This window comes from Notamacropus eugenii, chromosome 3, assembly GCF_028372415.1.
Source record: "Notamacropus eugenii isolate mMacEug1 chromosome 3, mMacEug1.pri_v2, whole genome shotgun sequence".
Taxonomy (NCBI): Eukaryota; Metazoa; Chordata; class Mammalia; order Diprotodontia; family Macropodidae; genus Notamacropus; species Notamacropus eugenii.
In genome coordinates, this window is record NC_092874.1 from 148,593,769 (window position 1) to 148,615,920 (window position 22,152).

General features: G+C 41.3%; 1 long non-coding RNA gene across 2 annotated transcripts; it reads left to right on the top strand.

The window, feature by feature from the left end:
• The first annotated feature begins 534 nt into the window (after positions 1-534).
• Positions 535-22,151, top strand: LOC140533409 (uncharacterized). Of its 2 annotated transcripts, none has more exons than XR_011976911.1 (5): positions 535-897; positions 4,121-4,218; positions 14,972-15,037; positions 17,696-17,868; positions 21,899-22,151. It is a non-coding gene; the product is annotated as an uncharacterized lncRNA (long non-coding RNA). The 2 variants fall into 2 exon arrangements; XR_011976910.1 differs by having other exon boundaries at positions 541-897; positions 4,121-4,180; positions 21,899-22,150.
• The last annotated feature ends 1 nt before the right edge of the window (position 22,152 follows it).

A 22,152-nucleotide genomic window follows, 5' to 3' on the forward strand; every position in this document is an offset into this window, starting at 1 on the left:
AATGCAATAATAAAGCTACATGTATTTACCAGAACTTAATATTTGTATCGATACCTTAAAAGATGTGGGTATGGGATGCACAGTTACTCAGGGGACTCAGACAGCTGCAACTAATTCCACCCCACTTAGGACTACTGATATTACCTGATTAATTCTCCAGATTCAAAGGCAATCTAGTGGATATGTTCTGGAATTACCTCAGAAATTACTTAAAGTGCAAAATTTCTTTCTTATAAGTTAACTCAAGTCCTTGTTTCAGTATATAGGCAACTGGAGAAATCTCTTCTCCCTTAAATCATCTTTCTTCTCTTACTCTCAAACTCCAAATTTATACACTAAACAAAAATCATGGTTGTTGTCCATGAAATTTATTAACTGTGCCGTAAGATAAGCATAGGTAGACATTTAAAAATGTATAACTGTGATGCAAATTGCAGCCAGTCACCTCTGTGAAAAGAGAAAGAAACCTCTGACTAGAATTTCTCTTATCAGTTATGACCAATTACCAAACATCTTCTGGTTAACTTTTCTTTCATCAGAATAACAGTTATACAGTTTTTCTTTCTCTAAATGACTCATCCTCCTCAAAATGTCAGTTAACTGCTCATTCCTCCTGAAGATTCTTTCTCCTCTCTAGAAAAGTCTTCGAGGTTCTCTGTGATCCTCTAAAATGAGATCCTAAGTTGGGGTCTACAGAGCCCTGCCCAACATGACCTATGAATAGATGGCAGAGAGGCTATGAGTTTAGGGAAAAATTCCATTTTTATTTTCACTAGATTATAACTGAAATTTAGCATTTCTTCAAGTTATCTAAAAACATTATTCTGAGGAAGGATCCATAAACTTCTTCAGACTGTCAGAGGTCCATGACACAAAAAAGAAGCCCAGCTCTAAAAAGTATAGCATCAGTGTCCAAAGTTTCCATGATCCTCCTCCTATTCCTCCACCTTCTTCCAAATTAAAACAGATTTGTTACTAAATAGACTAAGGCTAAATAAACTCAGTCATTGCTTATGGAATTTTCTGTTTATGGGCTGTGCCATTAGTTATTTCTCATGGATACTTTCAAGTAAAGATAGATATACAGAACCAGAGCCAGATAGGCATAGACATGTAGCTAACTAGCTAGACAGACAGGTAGACGGATGGATGGATTGATGGATAGGTGGATAGATGGATAGATAGATAGATAGATAGATAGATAGACAGATAGATAGATAGATAGATAGATAGATAGATAGATAGATAGATAGATAGATAGATAGATAGGTAGATGGATGGATGGATGGATGGATGGATGGATGGATGGATAGGTGAATGGATGGATGGATGGATGAATGGATGGATAGATGGATGGATAGATAGATGATAGAACATTTTAAGCACTTGCTATGTGCCAAGCCAAGTGCTGTCAGTATAAGCCAATCACAGAGGATACAAACACAAACAATGAAGACAACTCCTGTCTTAAGGGACATATCCTAATGGGGGAAGACCACACATAAAAAGGCTCTGGAAAGGGACAATGAGAAGGGAGAATCCTGATACTAGGCCATGGAGAGGAGTCTGAAAGAAGTTACAGGGCCTGCAAGAAAAGGTGAAAAGTTCAGTTGGCAGTCAGGGGTCGACTCCAAATTTCAGGGCAAATCTGTGTCCCAGAGCCTTCTCCTGGTAATGTGGAGATGCTTTGGAAAATGTTTCCAAGGAAACTAGCACTTGAAACATTCTTTTACTCAAATATATTAAGTACTGAAGTGCTAATGATTGCCCAGGACTCTTATTTGAAGTCAGGAGCTGTTGGATGAAAGTTGTTGCCTGAAGTACCTTCTGAAAGCCAGAAATGTTTTTTCATTTTTTTCCCCTTGCTAAGAGCCAGCAGCTCAGGCAGCTGGGGGGAACTGGAGGTCCTGGGGTTGTGTGTGGGGGAAGGTGAAGGGTACAGAGGGATAACTGTCATACAGAATTTCACTAAGTACATTCCCTATCTGATGGCTTGTTAACTGAATTGCTTTCCCCTGTCTATTTAAGTTGTTTATTGTTCGGATTTGTGCTTTCATTAGTAGAGGGAGAAAACATCTCCCACTGATGCGGGTTGGCAATTCTTTGGTAACTTAGAGTGTTAGAGTATGTTCTTTGGTGCTGAGAGTTCAAATCACTTTGTCTATGATCATTCAGTCAGTGTATAACTGAGGGAGGATTTTATCAAGACCAGTCCTCTATTTATGATACCGTCCATCCAACCAACATTCTGAGGAGAGTCATTCTTAGAAGAAAATGTTATTAATAATAATGTCATTATTATCAAAAAATATGTTAATATTTATTAGGGATCTCCAAAGAGGCAGGCATGGTCTTAAATATGGCCAAGGTCTGTCAAAACTCAGATCAAAGCCCATCTTTTGTAGGAGGCCTTTTCTGGCCTCCAGGGGCGAGGGTCTCTCTCAGATTACTTTCCATCTACTTTGAGAAATTTAGAAGATAAATGGAAGTCTCGAAGTAGTGAGAAAAATCAATGAAAATGGAAAAAATTGTGTGATATTTATGGTTCTGACCTATGTCCCATAAGTTCCTAATAGCGACAGTTTTTCAAAAACTACCTGGTTCTACTCTATTTCTTGTATTGGTGAGCTCCCAACCAATCTTTACCATATTCCCAAACTGATCATAGCTTAGGAATTTATCACATCTCAGTCAAGATTGGCCATTCTTGACCTTGACCAATAGAATCCAGATGTCCCTATTCATTGTGAACTTGGCACTGGCCCCTTGCCATTTGGACATTGCCCTACTTTCCACCCTTCCACGCCTGGTCTGGTCATAGATGGTCACATGACTACAGTCATGATTTAGTCAGATTTTTTTTTGGCTGGCTTCCCAGTATGGAATACTGGGTTTGCTCTCCTGTAAGGGCACATCCCCATCTTCATCACATGGCAGGCTCCTGAGGGCATGTCAGCATGTCTGTCCTATTTATAGAACAGAAACCAAGTACAGCTGGCTAGCTAGGAAAGCAGACTTGGAGCTGAAAGGGTTTCCCAAGGAGACTTCCAGGAAGGCTTTTGGAGGAGGCCTTACAGAATAGAACTTGTGCTTTGGTATCTTGTTCTCCCAAGGCAGGCTTGGCTTACAAAGAATAAAGCACTCCCATACACAGTATTTATAGTGGTTATATTTAGAAGGCTTAAGTTGTCGATGGGGAAATTAGAATTTTTTAAAAAGGAAATTTGAAGAAAAATGACTCAGTGGTGTGCCACCGTAGGCAAATTGAATGAATAACTTTAGAACACAGTAGATCAGCACGTAGGGAATTTGCCTAACTTCAATCTAAATCACTCTGGGCTGGACAGATTGGGTAAGTACTTTTATCTTCTGACATCAAGTGAACTGTGTTAACTGGAATTAGATTCAACCTAATTTAGTCAATACAGGTAAAATCTAAAATAAATAAAACTGAGCCCAGGTGCTCCCTTCAAGTCAAATCCCTTACTCAATCAAATTCGGTTTGCACTTGGGTTTTAGTCTTACAAGAGTGAATTCCTTGAAGAGTGTGGTGCTGTTGCAGCTTGATTACTTTGTTTAACTGTTTACATGGAATACAGTCTGTCAGTCCTCATCTTTGTTAAGCATTTACTCTGGGTTATTGCTGCCTAGTTAACATTCAGAGTCTTAGTTCAGTTCAATTCAATTCAGTTCAATTAAATGCAACAAGTATTCATTAATCACCCACTGTGTGCCTAGGACTGTGCTAGATCCCAGGGCACAAAGACAAAGAAAACAGTTCCTTGTTCTCAAGATGCTTATAGGGAGAGGGAGGCAATACTTGTACAGAAACATAAGAACAAAATATATGCAAAGGAAAGGGGGATAGGAACAAGACATGTAATTTCATTGGTATAGACACATCTTGGAGATAGTGGGAATTTGATTCTAGACCACTGCAATAAATTACGAGTCATACGAATTTTTTGATTTCCCAGTGTTACACTATACTGTATGTTGTGTGCAATAGTACTATGTCTAAAAAATTGTACATACCTTGAATAAAAATACATTATTCCAAAAAAATATGCTAACCATCATCTGAGCCTTTAACGAGTCACAATCTTTTTCACTCGCGCAGGGTCTTGCTTCCATGTTGATGGCGGCTGACTGATCAAGGTGGTGATTGCTGAAGGCTGGGGTGACTGTGACAATTTCTTGAAATAAGACAACAATGAGGTTTGCTGTATCAATCGAATCTTCCTTTCACTTGAACACTTAGAGGCCATTGTAGGGTTATTAACTGGTCTAATTTCAATATTGTTGTTTCTTGGGTAATAAGGAAGCCCAAGGAGGAAGAGAGAGGGACAGGGAACAGTCAGTTGATAAAGCAGTCAGAACTCATGCAACATGTATCCATTAAGTTCACTGTCATATCAAAGTGTGATTCTTGGCACCCCATAGCAATTACAATAGCAATCACTGATCACAGATCACCATAACAGATATAGTGAGAGTTTGAAATATTGGGAGAATTACCAAAAGATACGATGTGAGCACAAGCTGAGAGAGGTGAGAAAAGAGAAGAGAAGAGGATGCAGAAGAGAGGAGAGGAGAGGAGAAGAGGGGAGAAGAGAGGAGAGGAAAGCAGGAGAGAAAAGAGGAGAGGAGGGGAGAAGAGAGGAGAGGAGAGGAAAGGAGAGGAGAGGAGGGGAGAAGAGAGGAAAGGAAGGGGAAGAGAAGAGAACAGAAGAGAGCCCAGGGAGAGCTGTGTGGAGGGAGGGCAGGAGATGGAAAGAGAAGATGAGTTGTTAATGAAAGGTTCCATGCATATCAAAATATTAACAGCAGTACTCATTGCAGTGTCAAAGAACTGGTGCCAAAGCTGTTGCCTAATGACTGGGGAATGACTGAACAAATTGTGGCATGTGGATTAATGGAATACTATTGTGTCATAGGAAATTATATATATGAAGGATTCAGAGAACCACTTGTATGAAATGATGCAGATCAAAAAAAAAAAAAAAAACAAAACCAAAAACCAGAACCAAGAGAAAAAGATGCACAATGACTTCAGTAATGTAAATGAAAACAACACAAAAGAGCAGCTGCAGATGGATTAATGTAATGGATAATCCTGGTTCTGGAAGACATTGTATATAGTATATATCTCTCCTCTTTGCAGAGAGGCAGAGGACTTTTGGTACAGAATGCTGTTTGACATGTCAAATGTGGTTGTGGTTTTGCTTGGTTGTTTTTGTTTCAGGGGAAGATTAATTGGGGAGAGGTGGGAGGTTTGTCAGGAAATGACTATAATGTAAAAAAAAAAGCTACCAAAAAATCCAAAGAAGATATTAACAACAAAAATATCCCAACAACTTTTTTTCAAGCCCATATTAATTATCTTGCTTATTTCATGAGTCTCCATTGATATGTTATGTTCTTTGATATCTGGCAACAAATGCTAAGTAACTTTACTTTATAGAAGTTTATGCAACTATGAAATTACTCCTAAAAAAAGCATGTGGGTTTGAGGGATGGGGAGGGAGAGAGGGCCCATGAGCAAGTAAAAGCCAAACTATGGCTAGTTGGGCTAATTGGGCATGGCTAATTGGGCAAATCAAATGTCTAAATAAATCAAATGTCCAAGCTCCTTTGGTCTGATTCCTGGTGACCCCTTTTAGAGAAAGTTGTCATTGGTTACCAAACCCCATTATCTGGACAATGCGTCTTATATTTAGTTTGTCAAATATGAACAAAAACTAGCAGCAGCAAAATTCCACTTACTAAATTCTTTCTATGTGTCAAGCACTGTGTTAAGTATTTCAAGAGAGATACAATGATTAGATAAGACATGATCCCTTCCTTTAAGGAGCTTGCAGACTAGAAGGAAAATAAGACTCTATGGATAGATAGCCATACTTAGGATAATATGACATGATAAGTGCATCAGTTACAAAAGAAACTATTATATAAGATCTTAGGAAGAAGTCTTGTTACTAATGGGGGATGAGTTTGATCAAGGAAGTCTTCATGGAGGAGATGGCATCGAGTTGGGTTTGTCTGATGTCTCATCCTTATAGAGACTTGGGAAATTCAGATATAGACTCCCTTAGGGCCTGGTTGCCATTGTTGGCATCTTTGTCCATTTGCCATGTTTCCTGTTGGATGGTTTTCAGCTGATTTCATTTCTCTTAAGTAGTCATCCACTTCTAGAATGGTAGTTCAGGAAGTGGGGAAGAAGATAAGTAAACATAGGAGAAAAACCCAGCAATAAGTGAGATGGAGTGTTTGATTTTCAGAAATGAATGGAATGGTTGCAATGGAATCCCAGAGCAGGTGGGAGAATGCAATAATCCAAGTGATAAGAGGTATGGGAGTAGAAGTGAAGTCCTACTTGGTCATTTCTCATTGTTTGGTCAATTGAGGGTGAAAGGTAAAACTCATATCAAGGAGAATGAAAAGGGTAGACTTAGAATTTGACATACATTGGGGGCATTAATCCAACATGGAGTGTGATGGGAGACTTCATAGCTGAAAATCATAACTGAGGAATAAATGTGTAAGGTGTGAGGCATAGAAGGAGAACTGCTACAAGGAATGAAGTGAGGCATCTTTGTAGGAATGTTCACTACCATGAGTTCTTTGATGAAATCCATGGTCAGCTGTTGCCCACAGCCAATCATGTGTTGATAAACATTGCAAGATCCTGGGGGTTTCTGAGACCCAGAATTCTCAGGGCCAAATATAACAGCTTAACATTATACTGATGATATGATCACTGGAATTTTCCCATGATGGTATGGACTATCTTGAATAGCCTTGTGTTTAAATACCTTCACAGCTACACCACTGTGGCAAAGCTTAAGCTCTGCTTCTTTAGATGTCCCTGAGGAGAGACTACTGTACACCATGCACAGCAGATTGAAACAACCTATTGGATGCCATTCCCTACTCATCCAGATTGTGGAAATGGGATTCCTTCTGCTTGTATAGTAGATACATGAACCTGGAACTAATAAATAAGAGACAATGTATGCTAGTAGAAAGAGCTATTAAATCAAGGCTCAGGATATACCTGGGTTCATATGCTACCTCGGACACCAATCATATGATCACAGGCAAGTTACTTAAATTTTCTGAGCCTCACTTTCTTTATATATAAAATGTGCATAATATTACCTGTGATAGTTGCTGAGGATCAAATGAGATAATCTACGTTTAGCACTCAACAAACTAAAAATACTATATAAATATCAGTTGTTATTTTGTGGCTCCATATGTATCTTCCTGTCCCTGGTCTGTCCCCGGGACCTTCGAGTGAGAATCTCCCTTCGGTGGGCACCGCTTCGGACGTCTCCGGACCTACCCCGGGGGACACGGCGGCAGGCAATAATCAGGCAATGCGCAGGAGGTTCATAGCTTTATTGCATGGAGGAGTCCCCCGAGCAGTTCAGGGCGTTGTCTTATATAGGGAGGTTCTTCCGGGCTGCCATCCTAACCCACCCCGAGGGCGAGGCCTACCACCCGATTGGATCCAGCCCACCCGACCAATCCCGTGGGCTCACAACTCCTCTATGGGAGCCGTGTCTCCCTCGGATTGGTGGGCTGCCACTCCCGGGAGGCCCCTATCCGCCCAGGCGCCTAGGACCGACCCCCGTCAACTCCCCCTTTTTGTTTTATTATAAGGACATCCGCCTTTACCTGCTCTAGGACCCTCTTCCAAAGTTTTATCGTGCAAGAAATAAGGCAGGGAAGCAGCACACACAAGAGTATTACTATCACAACCATTCCAGCAGCAACCCCAATGGTATGCAGAAATGTGGTAAAATCTAATCTGGAAATCCAGTCAGGAAATGTCCCATGTTGTTTCTCCAAGTCCCTCTTATATATCTCAGTTACATTCCTAATCTGTCTTACAATGTCATCTAGGTGCTCTATATAGACCTCTAGATTTCTGTGGTCCTGCAATCGCCGGATCGCATCGTCCAGCTCCTGGCTGGCGTTCAGTCTGAGCGCCGTCATGCACAGGGGCCGTGCCAGCCCGACGTGACATGGGAGTCCCTCCAATATGGCGTTTACTCGGAGGAGTGTCGAGATCGCCTGTACAGCATCAGTCAGCGCACTGAGCTCTAGGGCTACCCGCCTGTTAATTTGCTGTTGCAGTGCCCATGCCTGAGCGGACGTTGCCATGAAATCTGACAGGTCGGCAGCCATCATGTGGACCTGCCGCTGCATGGCAGAGATTTCTACCTGCTCTAAAAGGCTAGCCACTAACCCTACCATATCTATGGCGGATATTTCCAAGCCCCTCTTCTCCCTGACCATCACAGCCCTAAGGAAATCAGAGTCGGCAAATGCCTCATCGGACCCAACAGGGAGAAAGGTAACTGGGGGAATGGATAGAAGTATGACAAAGGTGGTATTGGAATGTACATCATTGGGCGTCAAGGTGTTAGAGAGGGTCCCATTGGAGCAGTATACATTGTATTTGCCCCCTGTCTGAGTAATGTTCCCTTCCCTACAGATTAGAAACATATCAGTCCTTTTCAGGGTCTGGACTGCAAGGGAGAAACGATTGCAGTGTCCAGAGACCTGACCCTCGTGGCAGGTAAATCCTTTCTTCATGATGAGGTCCCACCATTGGGAGCGGATGGTGTCATTGTCCGTCAGCGGCCCACTATTGTCTGTCATGTGGGTGATGTTTCCAAAGGCCGCTGCCATTTTCCAGAGATGGCTTTGGATGACTACGCTCCCATTTCTCGCCAGGACGTGGGGCACTGGAGCTGCATAATACGGTCCTGGCGCTCCATCCATGAAGTAGATCTGCTGGGTGTCGTTCCACTGCTGTCCCATTACTGCATGCCCTGTGGAACAAACTTGCATACCAATGAACATATTGGGTGTAGGCACGCAGGGGGGTAGAGGGGAGTAGGGGATCTTTCCACTGGGTAGAAAGCTAGATTGAAGCTGTCAGCAGCAGTGTCTGCGGTTGTGATGAGGGCTGCTTCCTCTCTGGGCAGCAAGGTTAAAGCTGTCAGCAGCAGGCTCAGGTGGTGTATGATCCTTCTCCGGGGTCTCCGGGCTCTCCGACATCGGTTCCCACTTACGGATCCTTCTAATGGGAATCCACGCATGACCTTTTCCTATGGAGACACAAACATACCCTGGACCCCATATTAGTATCTTATACGGATCTTTCCATTTCCCTGAGGCCATATCCTTTACCATGGCCCATGTGTCTTTATATCCAGCCTGGGTATTACTTTCCTTGCGGGGTTGTCTTGGAAAAGTCACAAAATGTCTCATAGCTGGAGTAGTATGTGCGCTTTTTGAGACAGCTGTATCAAGCTCTGATTGTATTAGGCCTCTTGATCTTAGCTCTGATTGTATTAGGCCTCTTGATCTTAGCTCTGATTGTATTAGGCCTCTTGATCTTAGCTCTGATTGTATTAGGCCTCTTGATCTTAGCTCTGATTGTATTAGGCGACCTTTTCCCCTTCTTTGTTTAGCGAGGATCGCCTTCAAGGTAAGATTGATAAGAATGCATACTGGCTCTTTACTTAGGTATAGCTGCTGCCAGGTGCTTACAAATGCTTCATTAACATCTATAAGGAACCTGACTTTTCCAGATTTTTTCTTTATAACAAACACAGGAGCATTCCAGGGTGCTAATTGCTCCTTAACCAATAGTTGTAATGCCTGGAGTTTTTCTGAAGTCAGAGACCATTGCTCCACCCAAATCGGGGTGTCTGACTTCCAATTCAAGGGTGGGGACTCCAGTACAACAGCAATGGCCCTTACTAAAAATTTGATAGCTTCATCCCGAGGCGGCTCATAATGTCCCTTTTTGGAGCTTGTGGACAATTGGAAGGCTTGGAAGGTGGAAGTTAGTGTTGCCACCAGTTTTGGGTCTGCTCCACCGCCCTCATCCAGACACTTATCAACTATTTCATCTACAGAGGGGTCTGCGGGCAGGGTGGAGAGTATTCCCCTCGACTTAGTGAGTCCCTCCTTGAACAGCTGAACTATGAGTTGCGATGAGGGACCTCCCTTCCCAAACCTTTTCCATACCGCTTCCTGCACCCTAGTCATAAATTCCAATGCTGATTCACTCTGTCTCTGCCTTAGGTGACTTATAAGGGTTTGAGTGCGCGCTGCAAGGGCATCTAGAGCCTTCATGGCTACTTCCTGGACAGCTCGAATTATAGGTTCAGGGAGGGCTAACTGCTGTTGGAACTCGGCATAGTCTCCAAACCCTGTGAGCTGATTAATGGTGTTCTCTACATCATTGGGGTGATTGGCTTCTGCATAAATCTTCGCTTGTCTGTTCCAGTCATGATCCAAGCCTGTGTGAGCCAACCACGGGGAGACTGTTAGAATTTTCTGCACCCACTGTCTACAATCCTTTATGTGTATTTTTATTCCCACCTGCTTACATATCTTGTACACTTGGCAGGCGAGAACTCCTGCATCCTCCGGTTCCATTCCCTTGGAAATCTGAGAGCCCATGTTTCCTCTAGATAGCCCCGACTATCTAGGTTGCCTGACTCTTCTACCCTTAACTGGGTAGGGTTATACTCACCTCACTCGGCGGGGGCTGCAGTCCCTGTTCGGGCTCCAGCTGTCCCGGGTCTGTCCCCGGGACCTTCGAGTGAGAATCTCCCTTCGGTGGGCACCGCTTCGGACGTCTCCGGACCTACCCCGGGGGACACGGCGGCAGGCAATAATCAGGCAATGCGCAGGAGGTTCATAGCTTTATTGCATGGAGGAGTCCCCCGAGCAGTTCAGGGCGTTGTCTTATATAGGGAGGTTCTTCCGGGCTGCCATCCTAACCCGCCCCGAGGGCGAGGCCTACCACCCGATTGGATCCAGCCCACCCGACCAATCCCGTGGGCTCACAACTCCTCTATGGGAGCCGTGTCTCCCTCGGATTGGTGGGCTGCCACTCCCGGGGAGGCCCCTATCCGCCCAGGCGCCTAGGACCGACCCCCATCATCTTCCCCGTTATAACCTAGGATCTCCAGGAAGTTTAGTTTCCCCTTCTCAGATTGGCATTTCTTTTCAGCTATGCCAACAGATGGCTCTTGCACTAGAAAACTATCTTGAGGGGATATGCTGGTTATGGTCTTGAGAGTAAATTCAAATGTCATTGAGATACACTATTAACTCAGTCTGGAAGATCATAAAAGACTAGGTTCACCAGCCATCACAAAATCGTGTGGCTAGCATTTCACCTGAATGGCTTTACTAGATACTTGAACTGTCCCTGAAATGCCATTTTCCATGCATTCCCTCTCAGAGACCCAAATAGAGATGTGTGTTCAGAAGAGGTATAGTTTGGAAGAGTTGGATTCAAATGAAGGGACTGGACTCCAAGACTTCTGAGCTGCTTTTTGGCTCTCCATCTCTGACCTTATGGCTAATGGTCCAGGGATGGGGTACAGAATGGGGCAGGGAAAAGATCACTGACTCTAGAGTTAGAGGAACTGGGCTCATGTACCCCCTCAGAAGCTTAATCCTTAGAGCACTTAGGGCAAGCCATTTAACACCCCTAAACCTCTGCTTCTTCATTTCTAAGATAAAATGGTTAGACTAGATTCCTTCTAAGATTACTTTCAACTCTAGATCTATGATCACCTCCCCCATGACGATTTTGAGAATCAATAATCATGAGAGAGCCTTTGTTTCTTCACTTTTCCTTTGCAAATAACATGGAAACTAGTTGGAAAGGTAGAAAGATAGATGGATTCTTTATCCACAGTTTTCTCTGGGAATGAGTACTTCCTGGGTCTCGTTTGGGAGAACGAGGGTGATCAAACTAGTTTATGCAATCACACAGTCTGTTTGGAGACAAGATTCTTTTCTTCAGGACACTGAGCAAGGTTCAGAACTGATGATGTTGAAGTAAAAGGGTGATGTCTGGCTTTGGAGAGGATGCCTAGGATATGAATGGCAGGATATGGTCCCAACTCCCCAACTCCCAATCCTGCCCTGCCTCCAAGCCCCCAGGATTCTTATAGGAATATTCAGAGTAGAACAAGATTGCTCTTGTTGCCGTTGTTTAGTCCTATCTGACTCTTTGTGGGGTTTCTTGTCAAAGGTACTGGAGTGGTTGCCATTTAGTTCTCCAGCTCATTTTACAGATGAGGAAACTGAGGTAAGCAGCATTAAATAACTTGTGCAGGGTCACACAGATGGTAAGTTTCTGAAGTCAGATTTAAACTCAGAAAGATGAGTATTTCTGACTCCAGGCCCAGCATTCTGTCTATTCCATACTGTACCACAGAGCTGCTTTTGACTCCCAAGAACTATCCAGGCAATAACATGCAAACATAGAGGGCCAGGTTATAGTTAGAGATGTTTACTAGATCTCATGCTCTGACCATTTTTCTGCTACTGCTGGGATTACTTAATGATGGAGAAGCACTTGCTCTCCCTGAGTCCACTTCATGTCCAGAAAATTTGATAAAGCCTTCAAAGCCTTACACCCAAAGCACCAAGTCTCCTGGAAGTATTATATTAGGGGCAAAAATAAATGAATGAATTTCATGCTAAACCCTAAGGATACAAAAACAACCCAATAAGGCAGTTCCTGACCTCAAAGAGCTTATATTCTAATGGAGAAGATAAAGGAGAACTAGAGATGAAAATCTGGTGGGAAGATAGAAGGGCATGAGTACAATGGCATGTCTTGGAGATGGCTGCACGTAGGGGGTCAGGATCTAGAATAGATAAAATCTCAGAACCATAGAGGTGGGAACCTGAGTTTGCAATGATTCTGACAGAGGCACCCTCATCATGGAAGTCTTGGATTTCTCTCTGCTTATTGAATTCTCAGATCTTTGGTGAGGCTCTGGGCTGAGTGCCATCCTTATAGTTCACAGTATAAACATACACTTGGCAATTCATTGGATCTATCCTGGATATCTCCCTATCCTAGGATGCATGGGCTCTTCTGCATCAAGTACTGAATCAGGGACCAGATTTAGCTAATAGTGAGGCTGGAGTTAATTCAGCCATAGTATCAAACAATCAACTAACAAACATTTTAAAATGCTTACTATGCGCTAGACATTATTTGAGTTCAGTGTATTATTTAATCTTGTACAATATATTCCAAAGCACATTTTAGCCTCATAATGAGAAGCCAAGACTCATTGGAAAAGATTCTGATACTGGGAATGATTGAAGGCAAAAGGAAAAGGAGATGGCAGAGGATGAGATGGATAGTGTCATGGAAGCGATGAACATGAGCTTCGACAGACTTTGGGAAATAGAGTACAGAAGGGCCTGGCATGCTGTGGTCCATGGGGTCATGAAGAATCAGACATGAATGGCAGTGACACAACAATATAAACTAGCCTAGCAACAGTAGCTTGATCTTGGACCAGCATGTGGCAAGCACTGGCGTCTTTTGCCATTCAATTTACTCCCCTCCCAGAAAATATAGATCTGTTGGTTGGCAGAGTCTATGTGAAGTGAGTCATCAAAAATGTCTTGAGTTATAGTATAGGAGCTAGTCACCTGTCAGGCAGGCTGTGGCTGGAAGGCTACTTCCTTAGGCATGCTGGAACTGAAGTCCCAAGGATCATAGATTTAAATCTAGAAAGGATATTAAAGCCCATGAAGTTCATCTCCCTCATTTTACAGAACAGGAAACTGAGACTGAGAGAGGTGAGTGACTTGCTCATGATCATACAACCAGATTGAGGCAGGATTTGAATGCAGGTCTTCCCGAGGCAAGTGCTTTATCCACTCTACCAGGTTTGTAGGTAGGATCAACTGAGTGGTAAAACAGGGAAGGTCAATGGTTTTGTCAGAAAACTTCTCAGGGAGTGTTCACTGAGCTTCTAGACTTCCTCATGGAGTTATCTGGTAGGAATCATAACCAGGCATTCTCTTCATCACAACTCAAGAACTTCTCAGTTGTTACCAGTTCTAGGAGGTTTTCTAGGCTTCAACTGCATAACTTGCCGTTTTCTTGTTTCTGGTGGAGAGTGTTAAAATATAGAGAGCTGGAAGGAACTCTATTTAATACCAACTCCCTCCTCTTACACATGAGAATCTCTTATTTTCAGGTGAGGTGTAGAAATAGGAATTACCCAAGGTCACAAGACGAGTAATGAGAATCAGGATTTGAATCTACATAGTCTCACCCCCAAATCCAACAGCAAAATTGTCTTCACAGCCTCACCATTTTGGTAAGACAGGGTCTAGGACTTGCCCTGAGTTAAGACTGAGGGTCTTCCATGATGCCTCTGAGACTGGGGAGTGGAAAAAGGCCAACCCATTTTTCTTATTCATGGAAAGACCTGGAGCTTCGGATTTATTAAAGAAAAGTAACTATTGGCAGCTGGTAATATGATAGAGGATTGGGGAGGCATTGAACAATGCTACAAGTGGGAGATAGCGTCATAATGACAAACCAGTCAGTACCAGATTCAGAAACCTCCACCAAGAACTTTGCTGCTGCTTCCACTTTCCAACCTCTCCTAAATTAGTTAGTTACACCTGGACAATTCCTGCCAATAAATACATTATTTCCTAAGGAAATAAACAATAGCAGATACTCCTCACATTTTAGGGGGCTTAGGAGAAGTCAGCAGCATTTCTGGTATATCAGATATTACATCCCTTGGAGAATTTATGAGAGTGTTTCAAATAACCCTCATGGGGCTCATTGATGAAGGACTTGCCTCTGAGACAATGAAGTAGCCCCTTTATTGTCTAGATAGTAGAAAGAGCTACTGACTCAAAAAGAGAGTGATTCTATCCCAGGTTCTCTTTTCCTTTGACTCTCTAGGCTACATGAGGTAACACTGGGATTTTCTATAAAGGGAGGGATGAGGAATGGGATTCTGTACCCAGAAAGATTATAAGATAGTATTAAGGCATGATGACTATTCCCATGGGTCAGCTAAAGCAGGAGTTCAGCTAGGTGAGCTTGAGTATGGGTATCTGACTATCCCTTATGCTTTGTGCTCTTTAGTGATATGTTGACTGGACAGCAATCTCAAGATGCAGCTTTCAGGAGTCAGTACCTCAAGGTTCTTTAGTAAGTACATTTTAGAATGTTTACTTTCTTCTTCTTCCTCTTCCTCTCCTATAGATTTGAACTCAGGTCCTCCTGACTCCGGGGCCCATGTTCTATCTACTGTACCACCTAGCTGTCCCTCTTATATTCCTAGAGAATAAGGGGATCACGGATAATAGGAAAAGTTCAGTTCCTGACCAGGCTTGGGGAATTATTTGGACAATAACAAACAAAGCCAAATGAAAAATGCTTTCTCAGAGTCCTCCACACTGCTTCATGTTGTGATGAATATATGTCAGTCTCTCAGGAGACAATGTAATAATAGTTATACATTTATTTAAGGTTTTCTGTCAATGTGATCTTGTGGGACAAGCATATGTTAAGCATTTACATGGTGTAGAGGAAATACAATAGCTATCTTATACCTGATATACTTTGTACATTGATTATCTTTCTACTTCCCACTCTGGGGAGATGCTAGACATGGGCCAAGATCTAAACCAGGACTCTAGGGAGGAAGTATGAAGGGCCATAGAGTTCCAGAAAAAGGTCCTTTTGGGTGGTTAGGCTTCCCCAGGGGTGAATGTACATGAGTCCAGACCAAAGAGGGAGAAAGCAATCATTCCAACTTCTGGAGCCTGAGTGGCAGTCATTTTTATTATTAGGCTGTGATGCTTTGGACCACTATTTACTTTATAGCAATGTATCTTTAGAGACATATGCAATAAGTCATCAGGAGAATTAGTGTAGGATTGCTTCCATTGACTGAGAACAGAGTGTCCTATCAGTACATCACCCTGGCATCCGTAAGACTATTTGGGTAACTCTTCTAAATATCAGAGGCTTTAATCACAATGTTAAGACACCAACAACAGCGGAATCAGCTAAAACAAAGAATCATAGAATTAAGAGTTGGAAGAGAACTCAGCAGCTAATTCAAACCATACATGAAAGCAATCCCAGCCATAACACACCAGACAAGTTATCTAAGTTTTGCTTGAAAGCCTCTAAGGAGGAGGTACCCACCAGCTTTTGAGGTAGCACATTCCACTCTGGGACAACTCTAATAACTGGAATGCTTTTCCTGACATCAGGCCCAAATTTACCTCTCTATAACATTCATTCATTATTCTTGGATTTGCTCTCTTGAGCAAAACAAGACAAACCTAACTCTTCCACATGACAATTCTTCAAATAATTGAAGAAAGTTATCATTCTCTATCAACTCCCTCATCTTACACATGAGAAGGAATCTTTTATTTGCAGGTGAAGTCTAGAAATGGGGATTACCCAAGGTCACAAGACAAGTAATGAGAACCAGAATTTGAGTCTACATAGCCTGACCCCCAAATTCAGCAGCAAAATTGTCTTCACAGTCTCACCATTTTGGTAAGATGGGGTCCAGGACCTACCCTGAGTTAAGGCTGAGGGTCTCCCATGATGCCTCTGAGACTGGGGAGTGAAAAAGGCCAACCCATTTTTTTCATCCCTCTGATTCTTCTCTGCTCCAGGCCAAATAATCCCACTTCTTCTGTTTGTTTGTTTGTTTTTGGAGGAGGGAAGGCTAGGCAATTGGAGTTAAGTGACTTGCCCAAGGTCACACAGCTACTAAGTGTCAAGAGCCTTCTTTGCTTTCTTCTGACATTGTGAGCATTTTCTTTCCTATAAAGAGTTACTTGCTTTGGGTGCGGTTGTGGACAGAACATGGGGAATAGATGTCTTCAACAACTTTTAAAACATATGTTGTGAAGTTGGATTGAATTGGTAAATTTAGTGAGTATATGTACAGACAGTGCACCTTCCATGACGTGAAAACATGAAGAGTTTATTGCACAGATAAAAAAATATTAACAGATCCAGATGCTCTTATTTCTTTTCATTGTACCTTGTATCAGCAAAATCTCTCCGCCAAAGCTACTGTTTTAAGTGGTATTTTGCAATAAGTTATAAGTAATATTAACTGACATTGTAAATGCAACACAGTATCATCAGTTTCATAACATGATAAAGTTGAACAGTGAGGTGCTCAGTGTGGATTTGCTGTATCATTCTAAAGTGTGTTGCCATTGGTTATCACGGGGACAGGTGTTAGACAAAATTTTATCTCTGTGGGAACAGATAGTTAAATTTTGTGAAGAACAGATTCAGCAGTGTGAATTACTGAAAGATTGCTACAGAAATGCTGCATTTGTGTGTGATATTGTGTCAAATCAAAATGACTTGAATATTTCTTTGCAAGGTAAAACTGTCTATATATATGTGGTAAAAAAAATCCAAGCATTTTGAAAAAAAGCTATCTTTTTATAAAATACTTCTTCAAAAGGAAATTTCAGATGAATGTTTTCTCTAGTTAGCAAAGGTCATTGAAGAACATGATTATATATGCAAATCATTTAAAGATTAGGCAGCTGTTATAGACCAATTAATTAGAGAATACAATGAAAGGTTCACTGACTTTGAGAATCATGACATCACACTCAAGTGAGAATTTCTTCCTCACCTAGTTGATATTACTGAAGCACTGAAAGAACTACTGATGGAACTGATTGAGCTTTTGGTAGATGGTATTTTAAAGTCATTGTTTGATGCTAAGAAAGATCCAACTGAAATATAGAAAAATGCAATAGAATACCCCACACCTTCGGCAACATGCCCGAAAGATGCTTTCTTGTTTTTCAGCCATTTATTGCTGTGAATTTACATTCTCCTACCTAACCCAAATCAAGATGCCCTTAAAGTCATAAATGATTGATGCCCATCTAGACAATCAACTGAAACTGTGAACCTCCATGCTACAACCAAATATTCAAATGTTTTCCAACAAAAAGCAGATACAACAAAGTTGTTAAAAGGTTTGTTAACTTTAAAATTAGCGAATCGTTTTCATTTTTTGAAATTGTTAAGTATATAGTAGTTCAATTTTTATAAAACAATACACATTTTTAAAGCATATATAACTGAAGCTTCTTGAATGTGGCCTTCAATCTGTAATCAAATATGATTACAGCTAAATATTAATGTGGCCTTCCAATATGAAAAGGTCGCCCACCCCTGACCTAGACAGTTAGGTGGCACAGTTGAGAGTGTTGAACCTGCAGTAAGGAAGACTTGAATTTAAATCATTCCATAGACTCTTACTATCTGTGTGGCCCTGTGCAAGTCATATAAATTTCACCTGCCTCAGTTTGTTTATCTGTAAAATGGGAGTTAGTTGATTGTTGTCCTTAGTTTTTGAAGAGGAACCAAAATGATATTGCTATGTTGGGGTCAAATGGTTGTCATGATGGCATCTACTTCCAAGTGTTGTTATGAGGATGAAATGAGATCGTAGTTGTAAAGCATTTCACAAAACTAAAAGCATTACATAAATGCTAGCTCTAGCATGTTATTTCTCCTCCTCCTCTAAGATTCTGGGTCAGTTGGGTCGATAGAGTGCTAGGCCTGAAGTCAGGAAGACTTTTCTTCCTGAGTTTAAATCTGACCTCTGCCACTTTCTAGCTGGGTGACCCTGGGTAAGTCATTTAACTCTGTTTGCCTCAGTTTCCTCATCTATAAAATGAGCTGGAGAAGGAAATAGCAAACTACTCCAATGTCTTTGCCAAAAATGCCCCAAATGGGGCCATGAATTGGAAATGACTGAAACAGCTAAACAACAACACTCTAAGATTAGCACTTAGCACAGTATTCATTTAACAAATGTTTGATTAGTTGATTTATTAGGATCTGAAGCAACTTAATATTTATTGTCTCCTACAGTGAGTTGGGACCATCCCTCCCTCATCCTCCAACACTGACTGGCTCTGTACGCCCCCACATCAGGTGCCCATGATGGCCACAGAATTTTACCCTTTCTTGTGTCCCTTGGGTGCATTGGAAAGAATGATCTTCCCTAAATTCCCATACATTAAGCAACTGATTATACTTTTTCTTTGCAGATAGTGGGGGTTTCACCACTTGAAATATTTTGCCCTAGCAACACATGACTTTGAAAATCAGGAGCTGTCTTTACCCTCTGAGTTCTCTGTGCTGTGAGAAAGGGAAAGTACTGACAGAGGAATGGCATTCAGAGACATTCCATAGCAACAGAACTTAGCCGGGGCAGGTTCTTAGAGCTAGCTGCATTTTTTTAGATGACAAAAGGGAAAGGTATGGGAGAGCTATGTAATGCTGAATATCATAGGAAAAGGGGGAACAGAATTAACTTACATAAAAAAGCAAAAAAAACCCAAAACATCATTTCTTAGTAAACTCTCTCTATAGCTGTGATTTCTTTAATAGCAAATGCCAAGTAATTCTTACCAGAGAGGAAGGACAAAGGCTCAGGAAAGCTGCTTTTAAGATCATCCAAGTGTCATAAATTGACTTGATATGCTGCCGTACATTGCCACTCCTCTTCTATTCCACTCTGTGAAGTGAAGTAGAGGGGGCATTCAGGGCTGTGCTAGAGTGATCTTGGATCAGTCCAAAAGAGTCTATAGTTAAATTTTCGTTGTCAGCATTTGTATCTCAGAAATTAGCAAAGGCTACAAATCAAGGCTTGATTCATTGTTTTTTGGGTGGTCTTAGGAAACTTGGGAGGCTTAGGAAAGTCTTCTTGAAAATCTTAGGAGACTTAGGAAAATAAAGGAGAAAATATAATGCACATTAAACTTAAAAGTATATTGTTCTTATATTTCCCTTCTTCCTTTCTCTTTTTTTTCTCTTCCTTCCTTCCTCCCTCCATCCTTCTCTCCTGTCTTTCTTTTGTTGTAGGGCTGTTCATTAAGTATTTATCAGAACGCCCCTGGCATTAATATCCCTCTTTGAAAGAAGGGAAAACTTGAGGTTAAGAGAGGTGGAGTAATTCATCTGAGGTCACACAGCTAGTTAAAGCAAGAACTAGGATCCTGGAGATCAACCAGATATAACTTGAACTGAAATTTGGCCAATGATGTGTTCATTAGTGATGTATTCTCTGAGCCTGGGAAGATTTCTTTCATTTTTCTTATTAGGCTTAGAACCCTATATACCAAATGAACATGAAATGATTGCTGTATGACATACATTGAAGCAGACTTTATTTAGTTTTTGTCTCTGTCTTCCCAGAACCTAGAATGATGTCTAGCATATAGAAGGCACTTAAAAATGCTTATTGATTTTTAGTCGGAGGAATTCCAAAGCCCTCACCAGGTCATTGCAAAAGGCTCTGAGTTTTCCACCTATGAAAGCTGAGAAAAACTATTGCTAAGACATCATGTACTAGAACTTAGTCACTTGCATGAGCTGGTGCTTGGGCAGGGATTTCACCTTGGCCAATAGTTGAAAATGAAGTTGTTAGTACCTTTGAATAGAGTTATGAATCTTGGACAGGGAGCACAGCAACAGCCATGTTTCTAAGACTTTTAAAGTAATTAAGCACTTCTATGCACATAGTAGCATGCTAGGGATACAGGGAAAGGTAGAATTACTCACAAGGAGCCCACAGTCTAATGAGAAGGACAACATGCTAACAACTATGTACAACCTCTCTTCAGAATAAAGTGGAAATACTTGCCAACAGAATGGATTGTAGGGTGGGTGCTAGTGAAAAGTCAAAGATCACATGGAAGCTGCTAACCTTGGTAATTGGGAATGTGGTGGCGTTCTTGACAGTAATAAGAAAGTTGACAAGAGAGGAGGGTTTAGGGAAAAGATAATGAATTCTTTTTTGAACATGTTGAAGTTGAAATGTCTTTGTAGCACCTAATTTAAGACCTTCAAAAAGTAGTTGGTGTAACTAGACTGTGGCTTGGGAGAGAGATAAGAGATGGAGATGTAGATCTGGGAACCATCTTCTCAGATGATAATTGAATCCAGGGCAATTGATGACAAAACAGTAGAGAGGAAGAAGGGAAGAGGAGCTAGAGAACAGAGCCTTGGGGGACAGCTAAGATCAGTGGATATGACCTGGATGAGGATGCAGCAAAGGAAACTGAGAAGGATTGGTCAGACAGGTAGGAAGAAGTATCAGAAGAGAGAAATGTCCTGAAAACCTAGAAAGGAGAAGGCTATTGATAATGCTAATGCCTGCAGAGAGGTCAATAAGGATGAGGACAAAGAAAAGGCCATTGTTGTTTTGCAGTCATGCCCGACTCTTTGTGATCCCATTGGTCTTTTCAGGGCAAAGACAGTGGAGTGGTTTGCCATTTTTTTCTCTAGCTCATTTTATAGATGAGAAGACCAAGGCAAACAGAATAAGAGACTTGTCCAGGATCATATAGCTAGTAAGTGTCTGAGGCCAGATTTGAAGAGAGGAACCTTTATAAATGCTTATTTCCTTCTTTCCTATCCCTAAGAAAAGACAAAGAGCTTTATTTAGGTTTAGTGCCATCTATGCTGCTTTTATCTGAAATAATATAATCTAGCTGATTATTAGCAGCTCTGGTAGAAGCAAAGGGAAGGATATGTGACTCTGTTGTACTGAGAGACTTAAACTGTATTTTTTAAATTGGCCTCTAAAATAAGGTTTTGCAATCAAGTTCTTAGGTTGGCCCTGAATTTATCTCACTAATTGTCTATTTTCTTTTGTAACAGAAAATAAGACATCAGATCATCCTCTGTCCCCAAATCAAATACATATACAAAAATTATTTTTCTGTATTTTTCTTCATACAATGTAAGAGAAACAATTTATCCCATGAACACAGATAATAGATCATGGAATATGAAATGAAGAAGCATATTTTTCACAAGCTTCCTTTCTAAATGAATTTCATTCCTTTTTCAGGGAGGACCATTTCCTTAACCTGGATTCTTATTTTTTTATGCCACAACTACCTATTTGGAAAACAACTCTTTCATCTTAAAAAAAGGAAACTTCTAAAAAATTCAAAAAAATTACACATTTTTTTTTGTTTGTTTCAGAGTCAAGGCAAACCCTACAACGACTTAGAAGAACCAGATCCCATGAAGCTAAATATCACTGGTTTGAAACATCGGATCCCTTTCATCCCCTTGGGGCTATTCTAATAGTACATAGGCAATGGGACCAGTATTCTCTGGTGTTTTTGTACAACCATATGGATAAAGGATAGCAAATAGAGCAGAAAAATGTTTTGTTCTTATTCAATTCAACTATGTGCATGTACAAATAAACTACATAAAAATAAAACAGCGGT